The sequence below is a fragment of the Lactuca sativa genome, chromosome 1 (genome assembly GCF_002870075.4).
Source record: "Lactuca sativa cultivar Salinas chromosome 1, Lsat_Salinas_v11, whole genome shotgun sequence".
NCBI classification, from domain to species: domain Eukaryota; kingdom Viridiplantae; phylum Streptophyta; class Magnoliopsida; order Asterales; family Asteraceae; genus Lactuca; species Lactuca sativa.
This window is the reverse complement of record NC_056623.2, coordinates 250780329-250806083: the sequence shown is the minus strand read 5'-3', so window position 1 is coordinate 250806083 and position 25755 is coordinate 250780329. Positions and strand designations below refer to the sequence as shown.

Genomic DNA, 25755 nt, shown 5'->3' with positions numbered 1-25755 from the left:
GTTCCTTGCCAGGGTTCGCCTGATACCTGCTAACCATGCTCAAAGCAAAAGCTACATCAGGCCGAGTACACGTCATGGCATACATGATCGATCCTACAGCTGAAGCATAAGGAAATCGACTCATTTCTGCTATCTCAACCTCAGTACTAGGGCTTTGTGTCTTACTCAATCTGGCGTTACACTGAATGGGTAACTCTCCTTTCTTGGAGTTATGCATGTTGAATCTTTTCAACACTTTGTCCAAGTAGGTACTTTGACTAAGTCCAATTAGTCTTTTACTCCTGTTTCTCAAAATCTTTATCCCTAGGATATAGGCAGCTTCACCAAGGTCCTTCATAGCGAAACACTTCCCAAGCAAGGACTTAACTTCCTGCAGGGTTGGAATGTCATTTCCTATGAGTAGTATGTCATCCACATAAGTACCAAAAAGCTGACTATGCTCCCACTAGCCTTGATATAGACACAAGATTCATCTTCACTCCTTGAAAAGCCAAATTCCTTGACTTTCTCATCAAAGCAAAGATTCCACCTGCGAGGTGCCTGTTTCAATCCATAAATGGATTTCTCGAGTTTACACACTCTATTAGGGTACTCTGTACTGACAAAACCCTCTGGCTGAACCATTTAAACATCCTCAGCCAACTTTCCATTAAGGAAAGCGGTTTTGACATCCATTTGCCATATTTCATAATCATGAAATGCAGCTATGACCAACAGAACCCGAATAGACTTAATTTGGCTACTGGAGAAAAGGTCTCATCATATTCCACTCCAGGAATTTGAGAGAAGCCCTTTGCAACCAGTCTAGCCTTATAAGTGTGTACATTACCATCCATGTCGGTCTTCTTCTTGAAGATCCATTTGCACCCTACAGTCTTACGACCAGGTACATTCTCAACCAAGTTCCAAACTTGATTGTCATACATGGATTGTATCTCGCTATCCATGGCCTCTTTCCATTTAGCAGCCTCAGGGCCTGCCATGGCTTCCGTGTAGCTGTTAGGTTCATCCAGACCTACTAGTGTCTCATCACTAATAAGTGTCTCACCTTCCGCAGTAATATGAAATCCATAATAATGCTCAGGTGCATTCCTAACTCTCGTGGAACGCCTAAGAGGTACAGGCACATCAGTTGGCTCAACAGGAGTTTCCTCCTCAAGTTGAGGGCTAGGGTTTGAAGTTCCTTCACCACTTGACTCTTGAATTTCTTCAAGATCAATTTGCCTCCCACTGTTTCCTTGGCATATAAATTCTCTCTCTCAAAAAACTCCTCTTCTTGCTACAAAGACCACATTGTCACTAGGTCTGTAGAAGAGGTAACCGAAGGATTGTTGTGGGTAGCCGATGAAAATACACCTCTCGCTTCGGGGTTCGAGCTTATCATGAGTCTCGCGTCTCACGAAAGCCTCACAACCCCAAATCTTGATGTGGTCTAGCTTAGGTACTTTACCAGTCCACATCTCGTGAGGAGTTTTGGCAACTTTCTTTGTAGGGACAAGATTAAGAATATGGGCGGCAGTCTCTAAGGCATACCCCCAGAATGAAATTGGTAGCGTAGCTCGACTCATCATGGAGCGAACCATGTCCAACAAGGTTCGATTACGCCTCTCAGCCACACCATTCAACTGTGGTGTTCTGGGAGGTGTCAATTGTGAGATAATCCCACATTCCCTAAGATAGTCGAGGAACTCTGAACTAAGATACTCACCTCCTCGATCGGATCGAAGCATCTTAATGTTCCTTCCCAATTGATTCTCGACTTCCTGATTAAATTCCTTAAACCTCTCGAAAGTCTCTGACTTATGCTTGATCAAGTAGACATATCCATATCTACTGTAATCATCAGTAAAAGTCAAATAATAACGATTAGCATCCCTTGTGGCATGTTTGAATGGTCCACACACATCCGTGTGTATAAGGTCCAGCAAACCTTCACCCCTCTCACACGAGCCTGTGAAGGGTGACTTTGTCATTTTTCCAAGTAAGCATGATTCGCAACTATCATCTGACTTTAGGTCAAACGACTTCAAGACTCCATCCTTTTGGAGTTGGCCTATGCGTTTCTTGCTTATATGTCCAAGACGACAATGCCATAACGATGTTTTATCCAAGTTATTATTATTAGTAGAATCAATACACAAAACATTATTTCCTAAGTTATCTACAACAGATACAGCTTCATACACACCATCACAAGGTAATTGTAACATCCCCCTCTGGCACGTATCACAATATTGTCCGCTTTGGGCCACTCGGCACGAGGACTTCCCAGGGGGTCACCCATCCTGGTACTACTCCCGCCCGAGCACGCTTAATTGCAGAGTTCTTATGGGATCTGCTGCCCTCACGGCTTTAAAACGCGTTGTGATAGGGAAGGTATCCACACCCCTTTTAAGGTGTTAGAAAGCCATCCAACACCACCTGTCACAACGCGTTTTAAAGCCGTGAGGGCAACAGATCCCATAAGAACTCTGCAGTTAAGCGTGCTCGGGCGGGAGTAGTACCAGGATGGGTGACCCCCTGGGAAGTCCTCGTGCCGAGTGGCCCAAAGCGGACAATATTGTGATACGTGCCAGAGGGGGATGTTACAAATGGTATCAGAGCCAAGGCACGGGTCGATGTGTTCGACGGGGACGTCGAACCCTATAATGGGGGGTGAAAGTGGGTTAGATCTGATCCTACATCGGCTGGGAAGGAGAACTAAGCATTCCTTATAAGGGGTGTGAATACCTTCCCTAACAAAACGCGTTTTAAAGCCGTGAGGGCAGCAGATCCCATAAGAACTCTGCAGTTAAGCGTGCTCGGGCGGGAGTAGTACCAGGATGGGTAACCCCCTGGGAAGTCCTCGTGCCGAGTGGCCCAAAGCGGACAATATTGTGATACGTGCCAGAGGGGGATGTTACAAATGGTATCAGAGCTAGGGCACGGGTCGATGTGTTCGACGGGGACGTCGGACCCTATAATGGGGGGTGAAAGTGGGTTAGATCTGATCCCACATCGGCTGGGAAGGAGAACTAAGCATTCCTTATAAGGGGTGTGGATACCTTCCCTAACACAACGCGTTTTAAAGCCGTGAGGGCAGCAGATCCCATAAGAACTCTGCAGTTAAGCATGCTCGGGCGGGAGTAGTACCAGGATGGGTGACCCCCTGGGAAGTCCTCGTGCCGAGTGGCCCAAAGCGGACAATATTGTGATACGTGCCAGAGGGGGATGTTACAGTAATGCTTTAAAATAAAAGACATTATTATAGAAAGCATCAATAGAACCAACTTCATTATTAAATGAAAAGGTAAACCCTTGTTTGTACAAAGCATGAAAGGAAATAATATTTCTTGCCATTCCTAGCGAATAACAACATTTATTCAATTCTAAATTAAACCCACTACTTAGCGATAAAGTATAAACTCCAATCTTGGTGACAGGTGAAACTTTCCTATTCCCCATAATCAAGTTTATTCTTCCTTGCTCCACATTCTCACTTCTTCTTAGTCCCTGCAAGTCACAACAAATATGAATACCGCAACCGGTATCAAGGACCCAAGATTTAGAATGGGGTGAGTTATTAGAAATGATAGTGTAAATACCTACATGGTTGGGTTTGACTTTCCCATCCTTCACATCCTGCTGGTATTTTGGGCAGTTCCGCTTCCAATGAGACTTGTCATGGCAATAGAAGCATTCGGCCTCTTTTGGGTCAGAAGAAGGAGTGATGGAACATTTCTTGGTTCCACTTGAAGAAGATGTTGGATTAATGTCTAAGTCCATAACTATATTTGGTAAGACTTGACCCGACCCGGCATGGTCCATTTGGGTTGCATACCATCATGCACTTAAATGAGAGAAATAAGACACTTATGGTTATTAATATATTATAAGTTCTAGTATATTAATAATAAGAATAATAAGATTATTTAATTAGTATTGATCAAGAATTAATCTAGGATTAATTAAGTGATCAAAAGAAGACTAATTAAATATATGGGTTGATTGTGTAAATCATCCATACTTGTATAGTGGGCTAATGCTCCATGGATAATCAAGTTGGGCTAAAACCCATAGGATGGTCCATGGATGCTCCATGGTGTATTTGTACCCATGGATCCAAGGAAATGGAAAGCCATGACAATTAAGAGTTTACCCTAATTGTGTAACTATATAAGCATCTTATTATTGAGGAAAAATCGGCCACTAGTAGTATTCAAGAAAGGGCTAGCCGATTTTGGTGAGTGTAGAATTCTCTCAAGTCATTCTAAGTGTTTTGATGATTGTGATTCCATTTGAGGTGTCACACTTGGGGCACTAAGCACTCAAGCTTCATGAAGACTTTCTACATCAAGAGGTATGTATTCTATCTTGTTACATTATTGTTTTGTATGCTAGATTAGGATAATACCTTGGAAGTTCTTATTTGCATGTATAATAGAGAAAACATAGATCCAAGGTATTTAGGGTTGCATGTACACTTAGGAGTGTTAGAATGCACAAAACCCAACAGTGGTATCAGAGCCACGGGTTGTTTTCTGTTATATTGATGCAAATATTTTATTTTCAAAGTTGGAAAAAAAAAACATGAAGTTTGTCAAATTTTAAGATAATTACTTGTTCTTGTGAAAAACTAATTATTTGTAAAATTTGAATAATTTGCTTTATGAGTTGAATTAGGTCAAATTTAATAAAAGATAAAATAATATGATTATTTTATTAGTTTTAAAAGTTTGATCTAAAGAGTTTTATTTTTTTGAAACCTCCATAAGTTATGGATATGAAAAGGTTTTTAAAAAAAAATTTGATTCAAAGTTTTATGGAGTTACAAAAAATTTGGTGTTAATGTTTTAAAGGATTCCATAACTTAAGAATAAGTTATGGATCACCAAAAGTTTTTTGTGTTACCTTATTTTATGAGTGAATTTAGATTAATGAATAAAATTATGTGATAGTTGGTTTTAATCCAAATTAATCTAAAAGAAGTTCATAAAATGTGTTTATGTAACTTATAAGTCACATTTATGAATCTTAAAACTCATAAAAGTTGGCAAAGGTTACAAAAATGAAGAGTCTAGTTCTAATTAAATGGCTTTATGACTCCATAACTTGTCCTCAAGTTATGGAGGACCAAGAGTCTCTTCATTTAATAAAATAAAATAAAATAAAAAAAAGTGTAACCTTAATTAATTCCATAAGTTATAAAATAAAGAAAAGTTAATTCTTTTATTAGTTTAAAGTCTTCCATAACTTGTCCTCAAGTTATGGAACTTGAAGAGTTTTTGGATTAAAACTACTTTAAACACATAAGTTATGGAATTAATTAGTTTTGAATAGTTTCAAAACTTGCCCTCAAGTTTTGGAATTTGTAAAGTTTTCACTTATGAATACTTTAATTCCAAGTTAGCCCTTAGAATTTTAAAAGTTAAAATTCAACCCTTATACTTTATAATATTATAAGTTAATAATATATATATGTATAAGAGTAAAGTCAGTCTTACCGCTAGTACGCCTCATTCACGAAGCCGGTCTATAAGGTGGGTATAAGGTTGTTGCCTATAAAATGGCAACTTAATGGGTGTCCACTCTCACCCACCGCTTGCTTGACTGGTGGAGGGTCGTTAGCCGAACGGGTTTGACAGGACTAGAATTCTCCCTTCATTAAAAGTATTAATGATAAATACTAAGTAACTAAACTCTTAATAATACCCAATCTTAGTTACTTAGGAAAATGTGAATAAGGTGCTAATCCATGAAATTACACTTTACACTTTGTCAAAGTCGTTAGTGGAGCGTGTGTGGTTAACCGGCACACTAACTTGGACTTAACAAGGTAGGTAAAGAGTGACTTAATATTTATCATAGTATCGATGGAGCGTGTGTGGTTAACCGGCACATCGATTGAGGGGTAATTTATTAAGGGTACCAAGTGATTTGCATGGTTACTTCACACCTTGTTTTGTGATCCTCGGCATCCCAGTTACAAAACCTGAAGGGCACACTCGAGATTGAAACATGCCTTTGAAAAGTTCAATGAATCTCAAAGATCTACGAGTTTCAAAACCAATTAAAACCTAATAATACATTTCGTTTATCTTGGTGGAAATTGGTGAATCGTCATTCACCTACCTTCAAATATTTTATAGCTTGGATTACGGCATACCTCTTCTAAGTTATAAAATAGTTTGTTGGGTCCTAGCCTTAATATTTCATATTGGGTGTCATATTAAGGACTTTAAATCAACTATCTTGAATATCTCCCAAAAGATGTCTGGTTTAGACACCTATGATCTTCCCAAATCTCTTGAAACAAGGTTTCCTAATGAAGATGATGTCCCATGGATATCATACTTCTTCACCTCTTCAAATTATTCTCCCTAACCCACAAGTTCTTGAAAAGTTTAAGGTCACTCAGGCCCTATTAGGCAAGGCAAGGTCTAGGTGTGGTCACATATTGACAAGCCGGGAGAGTTGGGTGTCAAAGTCTTGAGAAAGTTGGTGGTTCAACTACTTTCTAAGTCACATAGTGAGTTCTTTTGGAACACCTATGAAAAAGACTATGACAAGACCCTTAATGATCTTATCTATTTGTTAAGATCAACTTCCTAAAACTTTATGGACATTGACAATGATGACATTGGATATCCAGTAAAGCATTCTCTTCCCAATGGAAAGGGATCGGCTATAGTCAACTCGGTTGACCAAATGGTAAAGAGAAAAGCTAAGTCTGTGATAGTCCTATGTACCATTATCAAAGGGTCCATATGTTTGTATTGCCAAAGAAAGGGCATTGGTTGCGAAGCTGCCAAATTTACCTAAGGATGTTAAAGTCAATAAGTTTGACTCTACTTCTATCTAACTCTGTTAAGTTTCTATTCTGAGATTCTTGATACATGATGTGACTGGGTCGCATGGTGATGGTTTAAGAATCAAAGGAAAGTGAAGAAACTTAAAGGAAGAATATGCTGAATCTGATCGCATAGATGGATTTCTATCGCATAGTTTGAAAAATCGGATTCTTGAGCTACTTCTTAGGAGTTATGAGATATTGCTTAGGAATAGATAACAACAAGTTTTCATATGGATTGTAAGGATAGTTTTTCCGCAAAGTTTTAAAATAAAAGGAAATTTTTGATTTTATTTATTTTAAAATATCCTTACAATGGCATCTGTGGAAATTTTTGTTGCTTATAAGATTCCATTAGTAGCAAGAGTGGAAGTATGAAATTGATTCTTTCATTTGTGGTAATGTCTAAATTTACCAAATAAGGAAAGATTCTTATCACCCAAGTTTCAATTGGACCGGAACTTGGAATCATGCAAGTTGTATAGCATGATGAATGAGAACTTTCAAGTTTTGGAAAATTAAGACTAATTACTTGTTCACATGGATGTGTGAGTCAAGTAAAGGACTTAGGGATCGAGTACACATTCTTGTGCACTGATTAAGTCCACCACTAAAGATCGATAAGAAGAATCAAATAAGGCAGAAGGATAAAAGTTTCTCAAATCTGAAAAGATGGGAGAGTACTTTAGTATCAGTTTTGTGATCATCTTAATGATTAAGAAACCATATCAAAATTAGTTCTCTAAGGAAATCTTAGTGCATTCTTATGACTAAGAAGAGGAACTTGAATTGTTGAAATGGTTAAATCAAGAAGATGAGTCATACTTCGTTCCAATACAAGTCTTAAAGTCATACTCCAAGATTGTCATTTGAGTGACATGTCTTAAAGAAGGTTTAAAACACTTGTCAAATGTAAGAGTAAAAGTTTTCTACTCTTGTACATTTGAAATTGGTAAGTTGTGATGCTTTGGATAAAACAAAGACCAACTTAGGCCAATTGGGTAAAGTGTTTTTCTTGATTAGAATCCGCACTATCTCTTGGATGTTTGACAAGGGAGTCTTATATGTCAAGAGGACAGTGGGAGTCTTAAAGGTCTTGAAAGTCTCAAGAACTAATCAAGAATAAAACCTAAAGTTCTTCTCTAGCACACAATTTGAGGTTTATAATCTATTGTGTTGACATATCAGTGCCCATTCCAGTTAAAGTTGGCTTTGCATATGAGTTCTTAGAGTTCTCAGTTTGTTGCATAACAACTTGGAAGCAATGGCAGGCCCTTGAGCTGCCAGGTGGCAAGAAGTTAAGATTGAGTTCAATCCATATGGTTTTGGATTTGTCATTATCTTTGTCTTGTGATTATGGTTTGACAAATTCATATGGGTAGGAACTCATACACCATATAAATCTAAGTGTCATAAGGTTTCTCTCCGATTCATGAAAATGATGGTGAGGAAACACTTTCACTAAGTAGATTTTATCTAGATAGCAATTGTGATATTTGCATTCTCAAAGTCGTTAGTGGAGCGCGTGTGGTTAACCGGCACACTAACCTGGACTTGTGAGAAGTGGCAAAAAGGTCTAAACATTATGATTACGGCATCCCTCTTCATAATTGTTTAGATACACAAGTGTGCTATCTAAGGGAAGGTGTATGATTTTGATAAAGACTTATCAAAACAATCTAGTATCAGAAATCTGAACTTTGGTAAGAAAGTCAGCTGATTTCTGAGTACATGTCAAAGCTAGTGGGAGCATAAGTGTTATGCTAATAATCATCATGTTAGTGGGAGCATGATAATTATGATAAGTATTGCAAGTTAGCAATGTTAATTATAGAAAACAAAAAATTTCAATTGGGAAAAAGTTGTTTTGCTATAATTAAGGGAGAGGAAATTATACTTCATATCAAATCTATAAGGTTTAGATCTGAGGTTTTAATCATTTAGTCAAGGATATATATATGAATTTCATGTTGGAATGGCTCAACATAAGGAAATTCTGTATATGAGTCCATTATTTGCATTCTAAAATTCGATTATGATTACGGCATCCCTTTTCATAATTTGAATTATGAGAACTTGGCAAATTGAAATGGAAATGTTATAGCAAAAGACTGGTTTAGTCTTTATGTGAGACATCATGAATCGTGTCCCATATGCTTCGGATATAGGATCGATTACATGTGCTATAATCATCCGTTCTAAAATTTTCCAAATGCCTGGGGCATTAAGAAGGGAAAAGGTTTAGAACTGGATATGACTAAAAGGATTAAACAATTGTCGAGGACAATCTAAGGTTTACCAAAGATTGGTTGCTCAAGGACAGTTGGAAGTATAGTGATAATTCTGGAAGGACCATATTGACATAATCTGTAAGGAGGCAACTCTTGTTCAGAAGTGATAGTCAAAATGGAATCTGGAAATGTTTCAAAGTTAGAATTTTCACTCTGTGTAAGATTAAGGAAACTTAATGAAAGAAGGATGGTTCCAAGGAGTTGATCTCCTTTGGAATGATCTGTAATGTTTGTTGTCAAGTCTTTATGACTTTGTGCATAATCATTACAAGAGGATCAATGCATATAAGTTTAGAATCTGACAGATTCCAGTAAATGGCATGTATTTGGAATTCTTGCATTTGCAGTAAGGATTTAGGAGTGTGAAAAGAGAATCATTGAAGTTATGTTCAATGGATCTAGTTCACAAAGTAAAGATCATAGACAAACATAGTATGCATACTTAGTGTGTGCCATGACTAGTGTTTTGGAAAAAAACATAGTGTACATGCTTGGAGCATGGGACAACTATTGTTTTAAATTCAAGAATAAAGTTGATAGCTGAAACAGTGTACAATGAATAATGTGTAATCATATGGTGATAAATAAAAGGTGTTTTATTTATGTTCAAAGGGTTGATACCATATTGGATTCAATTATTATTGTGTTTCACTTTGCATGTTTTGACTTCCCGAATAAACTAGGTTATTCTTCCGGAATGACTAAGTTATTCAAACCATCCACAGTCGGTCGTATTTTGGAAGTAGATATGAATTAAGACTGTCATGATGGGTTGTAGAGGTCTAAGGTGTTGGACAAGGCTACAACAATCATGAGTGCTCATAAGTTCTGAGTATTGGATTCAACCCGCGCTCATTGGAATCACTTCATGGATTTTATCACGAGTGATCATGAGACGATAATATCTTATATTCTTCAAACCTAGAGATATGAGTTGTTACTATGAGTTGATAGTACATTGATAGCACGAAAACGCATTTGGTAACTCGGTGCTATAAAACGTGCCTTTGTGTATGATTCAACAAGTAGTAGAACAAGCCATATGAGTCGAAGTTTGTCCGTTCCTTTTACCTTCGGGATAAAAGCGATATCTGTGGGCCCCTCGATGATTTGATGATGAAAAATGGAAGTGCTCGGCCGGGCCAGGACTGATTTTATTTGTTCAATTAGTCAGTTGTCATAAATCGGAAATCGGGAAACAACAAATGGACAGAGAGAATGATTATAATCCATGTCTCAGTCCATATGATATCTAGAATGGAGGAATATATGATCCCTTATCTAATGGACAAGTCACTGACAAAGGTCAGAGTTCATCTACAAGGTCAGAGTTCGACAGAAGCTTTTGAGAGCTACGATTGCCAGTTGGTTCCTGAAGTCATACGCAATAATAGTTTTAGACTTATCCAAGTGGGAGACTGTTGGATTAATGTCTAAGTCCATAACTATATTTGGTAAGACTTGACCCGACCCGGCATGGTCCATTTGGGTTGCATACCATCATGCACTTGAATGAGAGAAATAAGACACTTATGGTTATTAATATATTATAAGTTCTAGTATATTAATAATAAGAATAATAAGATTATTTAATTAGTATTGATCAAGAATTAATCTAGGATTAATTAAGTGATCAAAAGAAGACTAATTAAATATATGGGTTGATTGTGTAAATCATCCATACTTGTATAGTGGGCTAATGCTCCATGGATAATCAAGTTGGGCTAAAACCCATAGGATGGTCCATGGATGCTCCATGGTGTATTTGTACCCATGGATCCAAGGAAATGGAAAGCCATGACAATTAAGAGTTTACCCTAATTGTGTAACTATATAAGCATCTTATTATTGAGGAAAAATCGGCCACTAGTAGTATTCAAGAAAGGGCTAGCCGATTTTGGTGAGTGTAGAATTCTCTCAAGTCATTCTAAGTGTTTTGATGATTGTGATTCCATTTGAGGTGTCACACTTGGGGCACTAAGCACTCAAGCTTCATGAAGACTTTCTACATCAAGAGGTATGTATTCTATCTTGTTACATTATTGTTTTGTATGCTAGATTAGGATAATACCTTGGAAGTTCTTATTTGCATGTAAAATAGAGAAAACATAGATCCAAGGTATTTAGGGTTGCATGTACACTTAGGAGTGTTAGAATGCACAAAACCCAACAGAAGAGCCATCAAGGGTCCGAGCCTTGGTACCCTTCGAGGACCTCTTTCTCTTCCTCCATCGACCTTTCCTAATTGCCAAAACCGTAGTTGAGTTTGGAGTAGGAGTGATAGCAACCGACTTCCCCTTAAGACCTGATTCTGCGGTCTTGAGAAGTCCCTGATGTTTGCTGAGTGTGACCTCTTCCTTATTCATGTGATATGTCATGCGGAATTGATCATAGCACGATGGTAAGCAGTGCAAAATGATATCTATTGCAAGATCCTCAGGGAAGTTCACATTAAGCTTCAGCAAACGATCCACATACCTTTGCATTTTCTGCATGTGGCTCGTGACGGATTCCCCGTCCTTCATCATGGTTGTTATCATGGAGCAGATGATTTCATACCTCTCTTGTCTTGCACTTTGATGGTATCTTTCCATCAAATCTTGGTGCATTTCATAAGGGTAGAAATCCTCATAAGACTTTTGTAGTTCCGCTGTCATCGTGGCCATCATGATGCAAGCCACTTTCGTAGCATCCCTTTCATGTGCCCGAAAGTCAGCGATCTCCTGAGGAGTTGCAGTGGTCTCATCAATCTCCTTAAGCTCCTTGTCAAGGACATATTCCTTGTCCTCGTAGCGGGTAATCATCCTGATGTTCCTGATCCATTCATTGAAGTTGGATCCATCAAAGGTGACTTTCCCACACAAGTTCATAAGGGTAAAGGAGCCATTAGGATTAGAGCCAAAAGCATTGTTGGAAGACATCTGAAGAGAAGAGAACAAGATTAGTTTAGATATAAGAGAGTCCTTAATAAAACACCCAAATGTAATATTAAGGCTAGGATCCAATCACAATATAATATAACTTAGAAGAGGTATGCCGTAATCTAAGCTATATCATATTTGAAAGGTAGGTGAATGACGATTCACCAATTTCCACCACGAAAACCGCAATATTTAAGTATTAGGTTTTTGAATGGTTCTTAGAAATTCCTAGATTCTTTGAGATTCAATGAACTTTTCAAAGGCATGTTTCAATCTCGAGTGTGCCCTCCAGGTTTTGTGACTGGGATGCCGAGGATCACAAAACGAGGTGTGAAGTAACCATGCAAATCACTTGGTACCCTTAAGATTTATCACTCAATCGATGTGCCGGTAAACCACACACGCTCCATCGATACTATAATAAACCCTAAGTCACCCTTTACCTACCTTGTTAAGTCCAAGTTAGTGTGCCGGTTAACCACACACGCTCCACCAACGACGTAATCAAAGTGTAAAGTGTAATTTCATGGATTAGCACCTTATTCACATTTTTCCTAAAGTAACTAAGATTGGGAATTTAATAAAACATTTAGTTACTTTATAATATTCATCATACTTTGAATGAGAATTTATAAGTCCTTGTCTTACCCGTTCAGCTAACGACCCTCCACCGGTCAAGCAAGCGGTGGGTGAGAGTGGACACCCATTAAGTCACCATTTTATAGGCAACAACCTTATACCCACCTTATAGACCGGCTTCGTGAATGAGGCGTACTAGCGGTAAGACGACTTTGTTCTTATACATATATATATATATATATATATATATATATATATATATATATATATATATATATATATATATATATATATAATTATTAAATCATAATAATATAAGTATAAGGGTTGAATTTTAACTTTTAAAATTCTAAGGGTTGGAACTAAAGTTTTAACTTAACTTTACTTGTTCCAAAACTTGAGGGCAAGTTTTGTAAACTTTCAAAACTTTTCATTTCTTGTAACTTATGAGTTTAATAGAGTAATAAAATGAGGACTTTTCGTTTTTCTAACTCTTGTGTTCTTTTAATGGTTTTTCTAATCCAAGAGACTTTTGGTTTTCCATAACTTGAGGACAAGTTATGGACTCCATTAAAACACATTATGATCATGAATTAATCTACCACATAGGTTACAAATAATTCATATGATCATCTAAACATCATAAGAACAAGAATATGAATATGAACACTTTCATATATCAAAATCACATTTAATCTTTGTAATTTTGATAACTAGTTGTTGTAAATGAGTTAGAAAGGACATTACACCTTCTAAAACAAGTTTTCAAGTACCAAAACAGTTTAGGGTAATGTTTGTAATCCATTTCCAGCAACTAAAGTCGAAAAACTGCACTCTGTCGACCCTACTCGCCGAGTGCATGAACCTACTCGACGAGTAGGTTGAAGATACAAGTGAACTCGGCGAGTCCCCCCATGGACTCAGCGAGTCCATCAGACAGACAGCAAGATTTCGACTTTTTCAAGCATATTGCAACAAGTATCAAACAAACAAGCCTAGGCTTTGATACCACTGATGGGTTTTGAGCATTCTAACACTTCCTAAGTGTACATGCAACCCTAATAAACCTTGGATCTATGTTTGTCTAAGATACATGCAAATAATTGATTTTCCAAGGCTTATATCCTAACTAGCATGGCATGGGGAACTTGAATCAAATAAAGCTAGTAGAAACACTTACCTTGTAGATGTAGTTGATGGCTTGGAGTTCTTGAGCCTAGAACCAATAATGTGGATGTCTCAAATGAAAGTCAGAAATCACCACAAACTTGGAACTTTGAGAGAATAGTCACCACTTCTTGAAATCGGCCCTCAACTCCACAAGTGTCAACTCGTGTGATTTCAAGAACCAAAGCCTCCTTTATATAGTGTGGTGGATTAGGGTTACATCCATGTAAACCCTAATACCCATGTCTCTTCATTTCCATGAGATCCATGGGTTAAAGCTCCATGGAGTATCCATGGACTTCTCCATCCAAGCCTAGCCCATTCCAAATAAGCATAAGCCCACACTATATAAATATAGAAGCCCATATTTAATTAGTAATATCTTTGATCACTAAATTAATCCTAGATTAATTATAGATCACTACTAATTAAATAATATGATCTTATATTAATATATTAGAACTTATAATATATTAATAAATCATAACTTGTACTATTCTCAAATATTATCCATAAAGTGTTCGGGTGAAGTGCAACCCAAATGGACCATGCCGGGTCGGGTCAAGTATATACCAAATATAGTTATGGACTTAGACACTATATCCAACACTAAGCTAGTAGATAATAGGCATTAGAATGTAGAATAACTAAGGGTTTAGAACACGTAACTAATACTACTCACATGGTAATTACTAGTACTTCGAAATCAGACCTAAGAACCAACCACCACACATAGGAAAATATGGGATTTTCCTGGGATAACATAACAGCTAGTAACGAACTTAGAAACGAATAGACAACTCAACACATAGGAAAATATGGGATTTTCCTGGGATAGCATAACAACCAGTAACGAACTTAGATACAAATAGGCAACTCAACACATAGGAAAATAAGGGATTTTCCTTGGAAGCACAACAGCACATAAACTGATAAAGTAACAAACGAATAACTAAAACTATAAGGAAAATATGGAATTTTTCCTGGAACGACATAACCAACCGTTTTCGAAATTGTAACAAAGGATAACCAAACCGTTTTCATAATAAAATATGGGATTTTCTTGATCAACAACTTTTCCAGAAAGTAAAGGAACTCGTTCTTTTCAAAACTAAACCGCTTATGAACTCACCAGCTTTATGATAATTTTCAAACTGCTTGTATTCTCAGGTCAGCGATAGACAGGTACACCGCAACCTTTTGGAGAAGACAGAGCGTCCCGAAGACTCGTCTTTACTTTTGTTTATATTACATATGTAAATCACTTGTATAACTTTTCTTTCAAACAGATGTAAACAATATTACGTAATGTAATGTTTTGTGTTTACTATTTTACTATGTGCATTGGATTTGATACTCAACATGGAGTCAACCCCGAAAATGTTTCCGCCTTCGGTTTTCGGGGTGTGACAGATTGGTATCAGAGCCCTTATTTATAGTGAACTAGTATACCAAAGCTTACATGGTATAAGACTATAAACATTAAAGGGCCTAAGTGCTCTGAACTAAAAGTATACTCTACGAATATAAGTATTTTCTAAAGGATACAAATACACCGACCGTCGAAATCTGTAACTACATGTAGAACAAAATATAAGTAAATGGGTGTTGTACGCTGCGGTTAAACCTGGGCAGTTATGTAGTCGTGTCTAGGATCAATAGAGCCTGGCCAACTATATTCATTCGAGACACGGCCAACATGTGCTTGGGAGTGACTGTGGTACGCAGCATACCTAAAACTTACCTAATATCCCAAACAACGAGTTGTCGCTGTAGCGAACCATGAAATACTATGGGAGTATTTCTCGAGCCGATCCTTTGTAGAAATCCTCGTACACGTGTTGTTCCTTGATCATTCGTCTAGCGTTAAATTTTCTGCCTTGATCACTCTTTCCTGCTTTATCGCTTAATATGGTGTTATATCTGTCTTGATGAGATATCCCTTGATCCGTATCTCTTGATTCAATCCAGAGGACTTATGATCATCTCTTTCCTGATCTTTTTAGATCAAGATGCCTCCGAGGAAAAGACCCAGTTCAAAGAACACCAACAACCCTCCGCCGCCACCACCTCCTCTTCAAATCGATCTAGAAACACTTCAGGCAACCATTTCTGCCAGCATATCAGCTCTCCTACCTCAACTAAACCCCAATGGTTCAGGAGGTGGTTCCCAAAACCAAAACCAAGAAGGTAATCAGGGACACCGGAAGGAGTGTTCCTATAAAGACTTCATGAACACAAAACCGACATTCTTCGATGGCACAGGGGGTGTCATTGCTCAAACTCGGTGGTTAGAGAAAATCGAATCAATCTTCGAGATTTGTGCTTGTTCGGAATCCGATAAGGTGAAATTTGTTGCCTATACGCTCACCGATAAGGCTTTGACTTGGTGGAACGGCCGAGTCAAATCCCTAACTTTACCTGTAGCTAAGGCTATAGGATGGGAAGTTATGAAGGAACTACTATGTGCGGAGTATTGCCATCGGGGTGAAATCCAGAAGCTGGAACATGAGCTATGGAATCTGAAGATGAAGGGTTCCGATATGGCCTCTTACACTTCAAGGTTTGATGATTTGGCACTTCTTTGTCCGGGAATGGTTACCCCAGAAAGCAAAAAGGTAGAAAGGTTCATCTGGGGATTAACTCAGCCGACCAAAGGGAACGTTATAGCAGCAAAGCCAGATACCTATGACAGCGCCAAGCGTCTGGCTCAAACTTTGATCGATCACAATGATGATCAAGAGGAAGTAGACACCACTCCCGAGCCAACAGAAAAGAGTAGAGAGAAAAGAAAGTTTTGGAGAAAGAAGAAGAAGAGTCAGTCTTCCCCAGAACCCTCAAAGAAACAACAAATAGTGGCAGTCCACGCTGCCACTACCCCTGCTGCTGTTTCTGTTGTCAATTCCACATCTCAAGTACCTGTCAACGAATATGTCGGTACCCTCCCGTGGTGTGACCAATGTAACTACCACCATCGCATCCCTGGCCCTTGTCGTGCAAAGTTCTGTAGAAGTTGTGGCCAGGAAGGTCACCGCGCACGAACCTGCAAAACCCCAACCCCGTCAACTAGTCATGCTTCCAGAGCAAGTATCGGTCAAAACTGCTACAGCTGTGGAGAGGTCGGGCACTATAAGCGAAACTGTCCAAAGACAATAACGTCTGACAACACCGGGAGAGTCCTAACTATGGGACAAGAAAGGAAAGCCGCCGATCCCACCGTTGCCATAGGTATACTTCTTTTCGATAAATCTTGTGTCCGTAATCCTTTTCGATTCTAATGATGAAAGGATTTGCTAACCATTCATTCAAATATCTTTCTAAATTAAATCCCTCGTTAATAATCGAAACGTGCACCGTCGAGATGACCAACCAGTGAGAAAGAAAGTGTTAACGTCATACCCTTAGATCGTATCCTCAATTCGGATGGTTATCCCTTTCCATTTGATCTAAAGGTAAACCTTTCATGGAAAGCTTTGATGCAAACTCGGCATGGAATGACTTAGTTGATGGGTATTGAGCATTCTAACACTTCCTAAGTGTACATGCAACCCTAATAACCTTGGATCTATGTTTGTCTAATTATCATGCAAAGTTGAATTTCCAAGGTTATATTCCTATCTAGCATACATGGGGAACAATTTTAACTTGAATGAAAGATAGAATAACTTACCATGTTGTTGCTTATGTTCCTTGAAACCTTGTGAGCCTAGCACCCCAAGTGTGATGCCTCAAATGCTTCACACAACACCAAATGCTCTTGGAAAGACTTTTGAGAGAATACACACTTCTTAAAATCGGCCAAGCCCTCTAGTTTCTTATGTGTATCAGATTTTGGTGGAGAATGGGATCCTTATATAGTGTTGACACATCTAGGGTTACACCATGTAAACCCTAATGTGTCATGACTCTTCATTTCCATGACCCATGGGTTTGTAACTCCCATGGAGCATCCATGGAGCATCCTATGGGTAGAACCCAACTTGATAATCCATGGAGCCTTTTAGCCCACTATACAAGATATAAATGATTTACATAATCAACCCATATATTTAATTAGTTATCCTTTGATCACTTAATTAATTCCAAATTAATTCTTTGATCAAACTAATCAAATAATATTATTAATATATTAGAACTTATTATATATTAATAATCTCCAAGTGTTATTTCTCTCATTTAGTCTATCCAATTGCATGGTGCCATGCAATCCAAATGGACCATGTCGGGTCGGGTCAAATACACACCCGAAATAGTTATGGACTTAGACACCTTATCCAACAGTCTCCCACTTGGATAAGTCTAATAACTATAACTCCAGTACTTCAGGAACCGATCGACAATCGTAGCTCTTTCAAGGTCTCTCAGAACTGAGAAGATGATGATACGCCATTTAAGATAAGGGATCATATAATCCTCCGTTCTAGATATCAGCCGGACAAATACATGGAACAATGTCTTACTTATTGTCCAGCAGTTTGTTTCTCGATTTCCGATTTTTTGACAAAGAACTTAATTGAACACATAAATTTAGTTCTGACCGGGCCCGGTACACAGGTCAAAACAAAATCATCGAGGGGCCCAGATATCAACTTCTAATCCAAGAAGGAACAGATAAACTTCGACTCATATGTTTGTTCTACCACTCATTGAATTACACACAAAAGCATGTTTTATAACATCGAGTTACCAATGTGTATTCGTACAATCAATGCATAACCAACTTGTAAGTAACAAATCATATCTCTAGGTTTGAAGACTTATATAATATTACCGTCTCACGATCACTCGAGATAGAATTCCATGAAGTGATTCCAGTGAGTGTAGGTTGAGTCCAATACTCAGAACTTATGAGCACTCATGATTGTTGTAGCCTTGTCCAACACCTTAGCCCTCTACAACCCATCATGACAGTCTTGATTCATACCTACTTCCGACATATGACCGATTGTGGAGATTTGAATAATATGTTATACCAAACAAAATTATTCTGGAAGTCAAAACATGCAAAAGAAATATAGTAAACGATCGACAAGAGATAGCAACACTTTACTCATAAATAAAACACCTTTTATTCATCATCTAATGTCAATTACACTTTACAAATTTCTGGGTTATCTAACTACTAAATCTAATATCATCCTTCAGCCCTATGCTCCGAGCATGCTGGAGATGCTTAACCCGAGTCAGTCCCTTCGTGAGGGGATCTGCTGGGTTCTCATCCGATGATACCCTCTTTGCCACGAGGAGTCCTTCTTCTATCCGATGTCTGATAAAATGGTATTTTCTGTTGATGTGTCTGGATCTCCCGTGATCCCTTGGTTCCTTGTCTAAGGCAACAACACTTTCACTATCACAGAAAATCTCCATTGGCTCTTTAATAGCTGGTACAACTCCAAGGTCTCCAATGAAGTTCTTCAGCCATATCGCCTCCTTTGCTGCTTCGCTGGCTGCAATATACTCTGATTCACAAGTTGAATCAGCCACTGTCTCTTGCTTGGAACTCTTCCATGAAATTGCTCCTCCATTTAGGGTAAAGACCCAGCCCGACTGAGAGCGGAAATTATCCCTATCAGTCTGGAAGCTAGCGTCACTATACCCTACGACTCTCAAGTCATCACTCCCACCGAGGGTAAGGATCCAGTCCTTAGTCCTCCGTAGGTACTTGAGGGTATTCTTTACCTCAGTCCAGTGTACCTTGACAGGGTTCGCCTGATACCTGCTAACCATGCTCAGGGCAAAGGCTACATCAGGTCGAGTACACGTCATAGCATACATGATCGATCCTACAATCAAAGCATAAGGTATTCGACTCATTTCTGCTATCTCAGCCTCAGTGCTAGGGCTTTGTGTCTTACTCATTCTGGTGTTACTCTGGATGGGTAACTCTCCTTTCTTGGAATCCTGCATGCTGAATCTCTTCAGCACCTTATCCAGGTAGGTACTCCGACTAAGTCCAATTAGTCTTTTACTCCGATCTCTCAAGATCCTTATCCCTAAAATATAGGTAGCTTCTCCTAGGTCCTTCATAGAGAAACACTTCCCAAGCCAGGACTTAACTTCCTGCAGAGTTGGGATGTGATTTCCTATGAGTAGTATGTCATCCACATACAACACCAAAAAGCTAACTATACTCCCACTAGCCTTGACATACACGCAAGACTCATCTTCACTCCTAGAAAAGCCAAATTCCTTGACCTTTTCATCAAAGCAAAGATTCCATCTGCAAGGTGCTTGCTTCAATCCATAAATGGATTTCTCAAGCTTACACACTCTATTAGGGTACTCGTTGCTGACAAAACCCTCTGGCTGACTCATGTAAACATCTTCAGCCAACTTTCCATTAAGGAAAGCGGTTTTGACGTCCATTTGCCATATTTCATAGTCATGAAATGCAGCTATGGCCAACAGAACCCGAATAGACATAATCTTGGCTACTGGAGAAAAGGTCTCATCATAGTCCACTCTAGGAATTTGAGAGAAACCTTTTGCAACCAGTCTAGCCTTATATGTGTGTACATTACCATCCATGTCGGTCTTCTTCTTTAAGACCCATCTGCACCCCACTGTCTTACGACCTGGTACATTCTCAACCAAGTTGCAAACTTGATTGTCATACATGGACTGTATTTCACTGTCCATTGCCTCTTTCCACTTGGCCAACTCAGGGCCTGCCATGGCTTCCGCATAACTGTTATGTTCATCCAGACCTATCAGTGTCTCATCACTGATAAGTGTATCTCCTTCTGCAGTAATATGGAATCCATAGTAATGCTCAGGAGCATTCCTAACCCTTGTGGAACGCCTCAAAGGTACAGACTTGTCAATTGGCTCAACAGGAGTTTCCTCCTCAAGTTGAGTGCTAGGGTTTGAAGTTCCTTCACCGCTTGACTCTTGAATTTCTTCAAGATCAACTTGCCTCCCACTATTTTCTTGGCTTATGAACTCTCTTTCTCTAAAGAAAGCCCTCCTAGCTACAAACACCACAATTTCATTAGGTCTGTAGAAGAGGTAACCAAAGGATTGTTGTGGGTAGCCGATGAAAATACACCTCTCGCTTCGGAGTTCGAGCTTATCATGAGTCTCGCGTCTCACGAAAGCCTCACAACCCCAAATCTTGATGTGGTCTAGTTTGGGTACTTTACCAGTCCACATCTCGTGAGGAGTTTTGGCAACTTTCTTTGTAGAGACTAGATTAAGGATATGGGCGGCAGTCTCTAAGGCATACCCCCAAAATGAGATTGGTAGCGAAGCTCGACTCATCATGGAATGAACCATATCTAACAAGGTTCGATTACGCCTCTTAGTCACACCATTCAACTGTGGTGTCCTGGGAGGTGTCAATTGTGAGACTATCCCACATTCCCTTAGATAGTCAAGGAACTCTGAACTAAGATACTCGCCACCACGATCGGATCGTCGCATCTTAATGTTCCTGCCCAATTGATTCTCGACTTCCTGTTTAAATTCCTTAAACCTCTCGAAAGTCTCTGACTTATGCTTGATTAGGTAGACATATCCATATCTACTGTAACCATCAGTAAAAGTCAAATAATAACGATTAGCATCCCTTGTGGCATGTTTGAATGGTCCACACACATCCGTGTGTACAAGATCCGACAAACCTTCACCCCTCTCATACGAGCATGTGAAGGGTGACTTTGTCATTTTTCCAAGTAAGCATGATTCGCAACTATCATCTGACTTTAGGTCAAATGACTCCAAGACTCCATCCTTTTGCAGTTGGCCTATGCGTTTCTTGCTTATATGTCCAAGGCGACAATGCCATAATGATGCTTTATCCAAGTTATTATTATTAATAGAATCAATACACAAAACATTATTTCCTAATTTATCTACAACAGATACAGCTTCATACACACCATCATAAGGTAATGCTTTGAAATAAAGAACATTATTAAAGAAAGCATCAATAGAACCAACTTCATTATTAAACGAAAAGGTAAACCCTTGTTTGTACAAAGCATGAAAGGAAATAATATTTCTTGCCATTCCTGGCGAGTAACAACATTTATTCAAATCTAAACTAAACCCACTACTTAGCGCTAAAGTATAAACTCCAATCTTGGTAACAGGTAAGGCTTTCCTATTCCCCATGATCAAGTTCATTCTTCCTTGCTCCACATTCTCACTTCTTCGTAGTCCCTGCAAGTCACAACAAATATGAATACCACAACCGGTATCAAGGACCCAAGATTTAGAATGGGGTGAGTTATTAGATAAGATAGTGGAAATACATGCATGGTTGGGTTTGACTTTCCCATCATTCACATCTTGCTGGTATTTTGGGCAGTTCCGCTTCCAATGTGATTTTTCATGGCAATAGAAGCATTCAGCCTCTTTTCGGTCAGAAGAAGGAGTGATGAAACCTTTCTTGGTTCCACTTGAAGAAGAGCCATCAAGGGTCCGAGCCTTGGTACCCTTCGAAGAGCTCTTTCTTTTCTTCCCTTGACTTTTCCCGATTGCCAAAACCGGAGTAGAGTTTTGAGTAGGAGTGTTAACAACCGACTTCCCCTTAAGACCTGTTTCTGCGGTCTTGAGAAGTCCCTGAAGTTTGCTGAGTGTGACCTCTTCCATATTCATGTGATATGTCATGCGGAATTGATCATAGCACGATGGTAAGGAGTGCAAAATGATATCTATTGCAAGCTCCTCCGGGAAGTTCACATTAAGCTTCAGCAAACGATCCACATACCTTTGCATTTTCTGCATGTGGCTCGTGACGGATTCCCCGTCCTTCATCATGGCTGTTATCATGGAGCAGATGATTTCATACCTCTCTTGTCTTGCACTTTGATGGTATCTTTCCATCAAATCTTAGTGCATTTCATAAGGGTAGAAATCCTCATAAGACTTTTGGAGTTCCGCCGTCATCGTGGCCATCATGATGCATGCCACTTTCGTAGCATCCCTTTTATGTGCCTGAAAGTCAGCGATCTCCTGAGGAGTTGCAGTGGTCTCATCAATCTCCTTAAGCTCCTTGTCAAGGACATATTCTTTGTCCTCGTAGCGGGTAATAATCCGGATGTTTCTGATCCACTCATTGAAGTTGGATCCATCAAAGGTGACTTTCCCACACAAGTTCATAAGGGTAAAGGAGCTATTAGGGTTAGAGCAAGAAGCAACATTGTTTGAAGACATCTGAAAGAAGAGGACAAGATTAGTGTAGATATTAAGAGAGTCCTTAATAAAACACCCAAATGTAATATTAAGGCTAGGATCCAATCACAATATATTATAATTTGGAAGAGGTATGCCGTAATCCAAGCTATAACATATTTGAAAGGTAGGTGAATGACGATTTACCAATTTCCACCACGAAAAACGAAATATTAAATATTAGGTTTTTTGATTGGTTCTTAGAAATTCCTAGATTCTTTGAGATTCAATGAACTTTTCAAAGGCATGTTTCAATCTCGAGTGTGCCCTCCAAGTTTTGTGACTAGGATGCCGAGGATCACAAAACGAGATGTGAAGTAACCATGCAAATCACTTGGTACCCTTAAAGTTTATCACTCAATCGATGTGCCGGTAAACCACACACGCTCCATCGATACTATAATAAACCTTAAGTCACCCTTTACCTACCTTGTTAAGTCCAAGTTAGTGTGCTGGTTAACCACACACGCTCCACCAACGACTTAAACAAAGTGTAAAGTGTAATTTCATGGATTAGCACCTTATTCACATTTTTCCTAAAGTAACTAAGATTGGGAATTTAATAAAACATTTAGTTACTTTATAATATTCATCATACTTTTAATGAGAATTTGTAAGTCCTTGTCTTACCCGTTCGGCTAACGACCCTCCACCGGTCAAGCAAGCGGTGGGTGAGAGTGGACACCCATTAAGTTGCCATTTTATAGGCAACAACCTTATACCCACCTTATAGACCGGTTTCATGAATGAGGCATACTAGCGGTAAGACGAATTTGTTCTTATACATATATATATATATATATATATATATATATATATATATATATATATATATATATAATTATTAAATCATAATAATATAAGTATAAGGGTTGAATTTTAACTTTTAAAATTCTAAGGGTTGGAACTAAAGTTTTAACTTGACTTTACTTGTTCCAAAATGTAACAACCCGAAGTTGTTCATCACCGAAAACCCATTCTACCATATAACTCGTCGGAGATCGAAATGTCCCGATATCGTTTTTGGGTTTAATTAACTAAAATTATATGTTTATTTTAACTCAATGAGTGTCCAATCCATTTAGGAACTCAAGAAATTAGCCCAAAAACATTTGTTACATGAGTTTTAGAAACGTCCCCGCCGGGTGACGGAAACTCAATCGGGTGCGACCTAAAGCATCGTTTAAGGTCGGTATCGGGTAGAATTCCACCGTGTCCAAGTTTTAGGAACTATATAAATGTGTTTAACCTCTCATTTGAAGCTTTTTCCTTCTCTCTCTACTCTCTCTCTAACCTCTCTCCTAAATCCAAAGATTAAGTGTCCAAAACTCAATTTTAAGGCCTCAAATCCTTAAGGTACCTTCCTAGCCTTAATCTATAGCATATTTGGCTTCCAAATTTGTCATTTAATCATGAAATAGGACACAAAATATGAGTTTACGGCCCAGGAAGCCACCTAGGCCGTAAACACCAAGTTGAAGGGTTTTTAGCCCTTAAACTCCTTCCTAAGCTCATTTGGACTTTAGATATGGCTAAGGGACTTCAAGATATGGACTTAGAACATTTAAAACTTTGATTTTGAGTCATTTGAAAGAGTTTACGGCCAAGGCATAAGCTTGGGCCGTAAACTCATGTAAATGGGGTTTTTCATGCCCTTAAACCCTTCCAAATCACTAGTATGGCTTAGATATGAATTATAGAACAATGGTTTAGCATTTGGACACTTGAAACATGATTTTTGGGGGATTTAGGTGAGTTTAGTGCCAAGGCATGTGCTTGGGTCGTAAACTCCTCAAAACTTGGCATAAATTCAATTCTAAGGTGTTAGAAAGCCATCCAACACCACCAAAAGCCTTGGAATGAATCAAAGGACCAACCAAAAATAGTTTAAGGGCCTTAAACACATCATTTGTGGGATTTCTAAGAGTTTACGGCCAAGGCTTGTTCTTGGGCCGTAAACTCCATAATTCATGGTGTTAGAATGCAAACTAAACACCCCTAAAGCCTTTAGATGAATTTTAGAAGCCCTTCCATGCAAGTTTTAGGCCTTGAAACACCTTGTAGCACCATATAGTAGAGTTTACGGCCATGAGAGGGGTCTCATGGGCCGTAAACTCCATAAATCCCTCAAATGTCCCATGCAAACTCATGTTAGGCCTTGGAATAATTCTATTAATCACATGTGATTTGTTTTGGAACCATTTAACACCATTTTCTTGGAAAAATAGGAGTTTACGGCCATGGAGCCATGCTAGGCCGTAAACTCCCATATAAGGGTCTATTTGATGCTTTGAAATCATTCCAAGTCCCTAAACCAAGTCTAGAAATTATCCCCTAAGTGTTTGAAGTCATTTAGCACCTTAAACCACACCCACCATGAGTTTACGGCCGTAAACTCATGGGGAATGGGTGTTTTAGACCAAAAACTCTTCTATTAGTTTACTCATGGGGAGTAAACTCAAGTCCCAAGTCCCTAGTGTCATTTCACGTCCTTAAACGCCACCCGGGTCCCTCCAAACACTCATATCAGAGTGATTTCGCGATTTGAAGCAAATGTCCCTAACAAATGGCTAATCTAAGTCCTAATTAGATACAAATGTTTATCTTTAAATTATACTTAGGAACCTCGCGCATTTACAAGCCCCGGACTAAAGTTTAGCATCCGAAATCGTCACGTTTCTCGTCCGGTGAGTTCATACCCCTACCCTTTTTCACTGTTTTTAACTGTTTTCAGGGGGGGGGGGGGGGAATACAAGCAAAAGTACAAATGTATCTTGTACTCAAATTGATT

At 38.8% G+C, this 25755-nt stretch overlaps 1 pseudogene; it reads left to right on the top strand.

Annotated features, from left to right (window-relative positions):
* The first annotated feature begins 3055 nt into the window (after positions 1-3055).
* Positions 3056-3173, top strand: LOC128131212 (5S ribosomal RNA; annotated as a pseudogene).
* The last annotated feature ends 22582 nt before the right edge of the window (positions 3174-25755 follow it).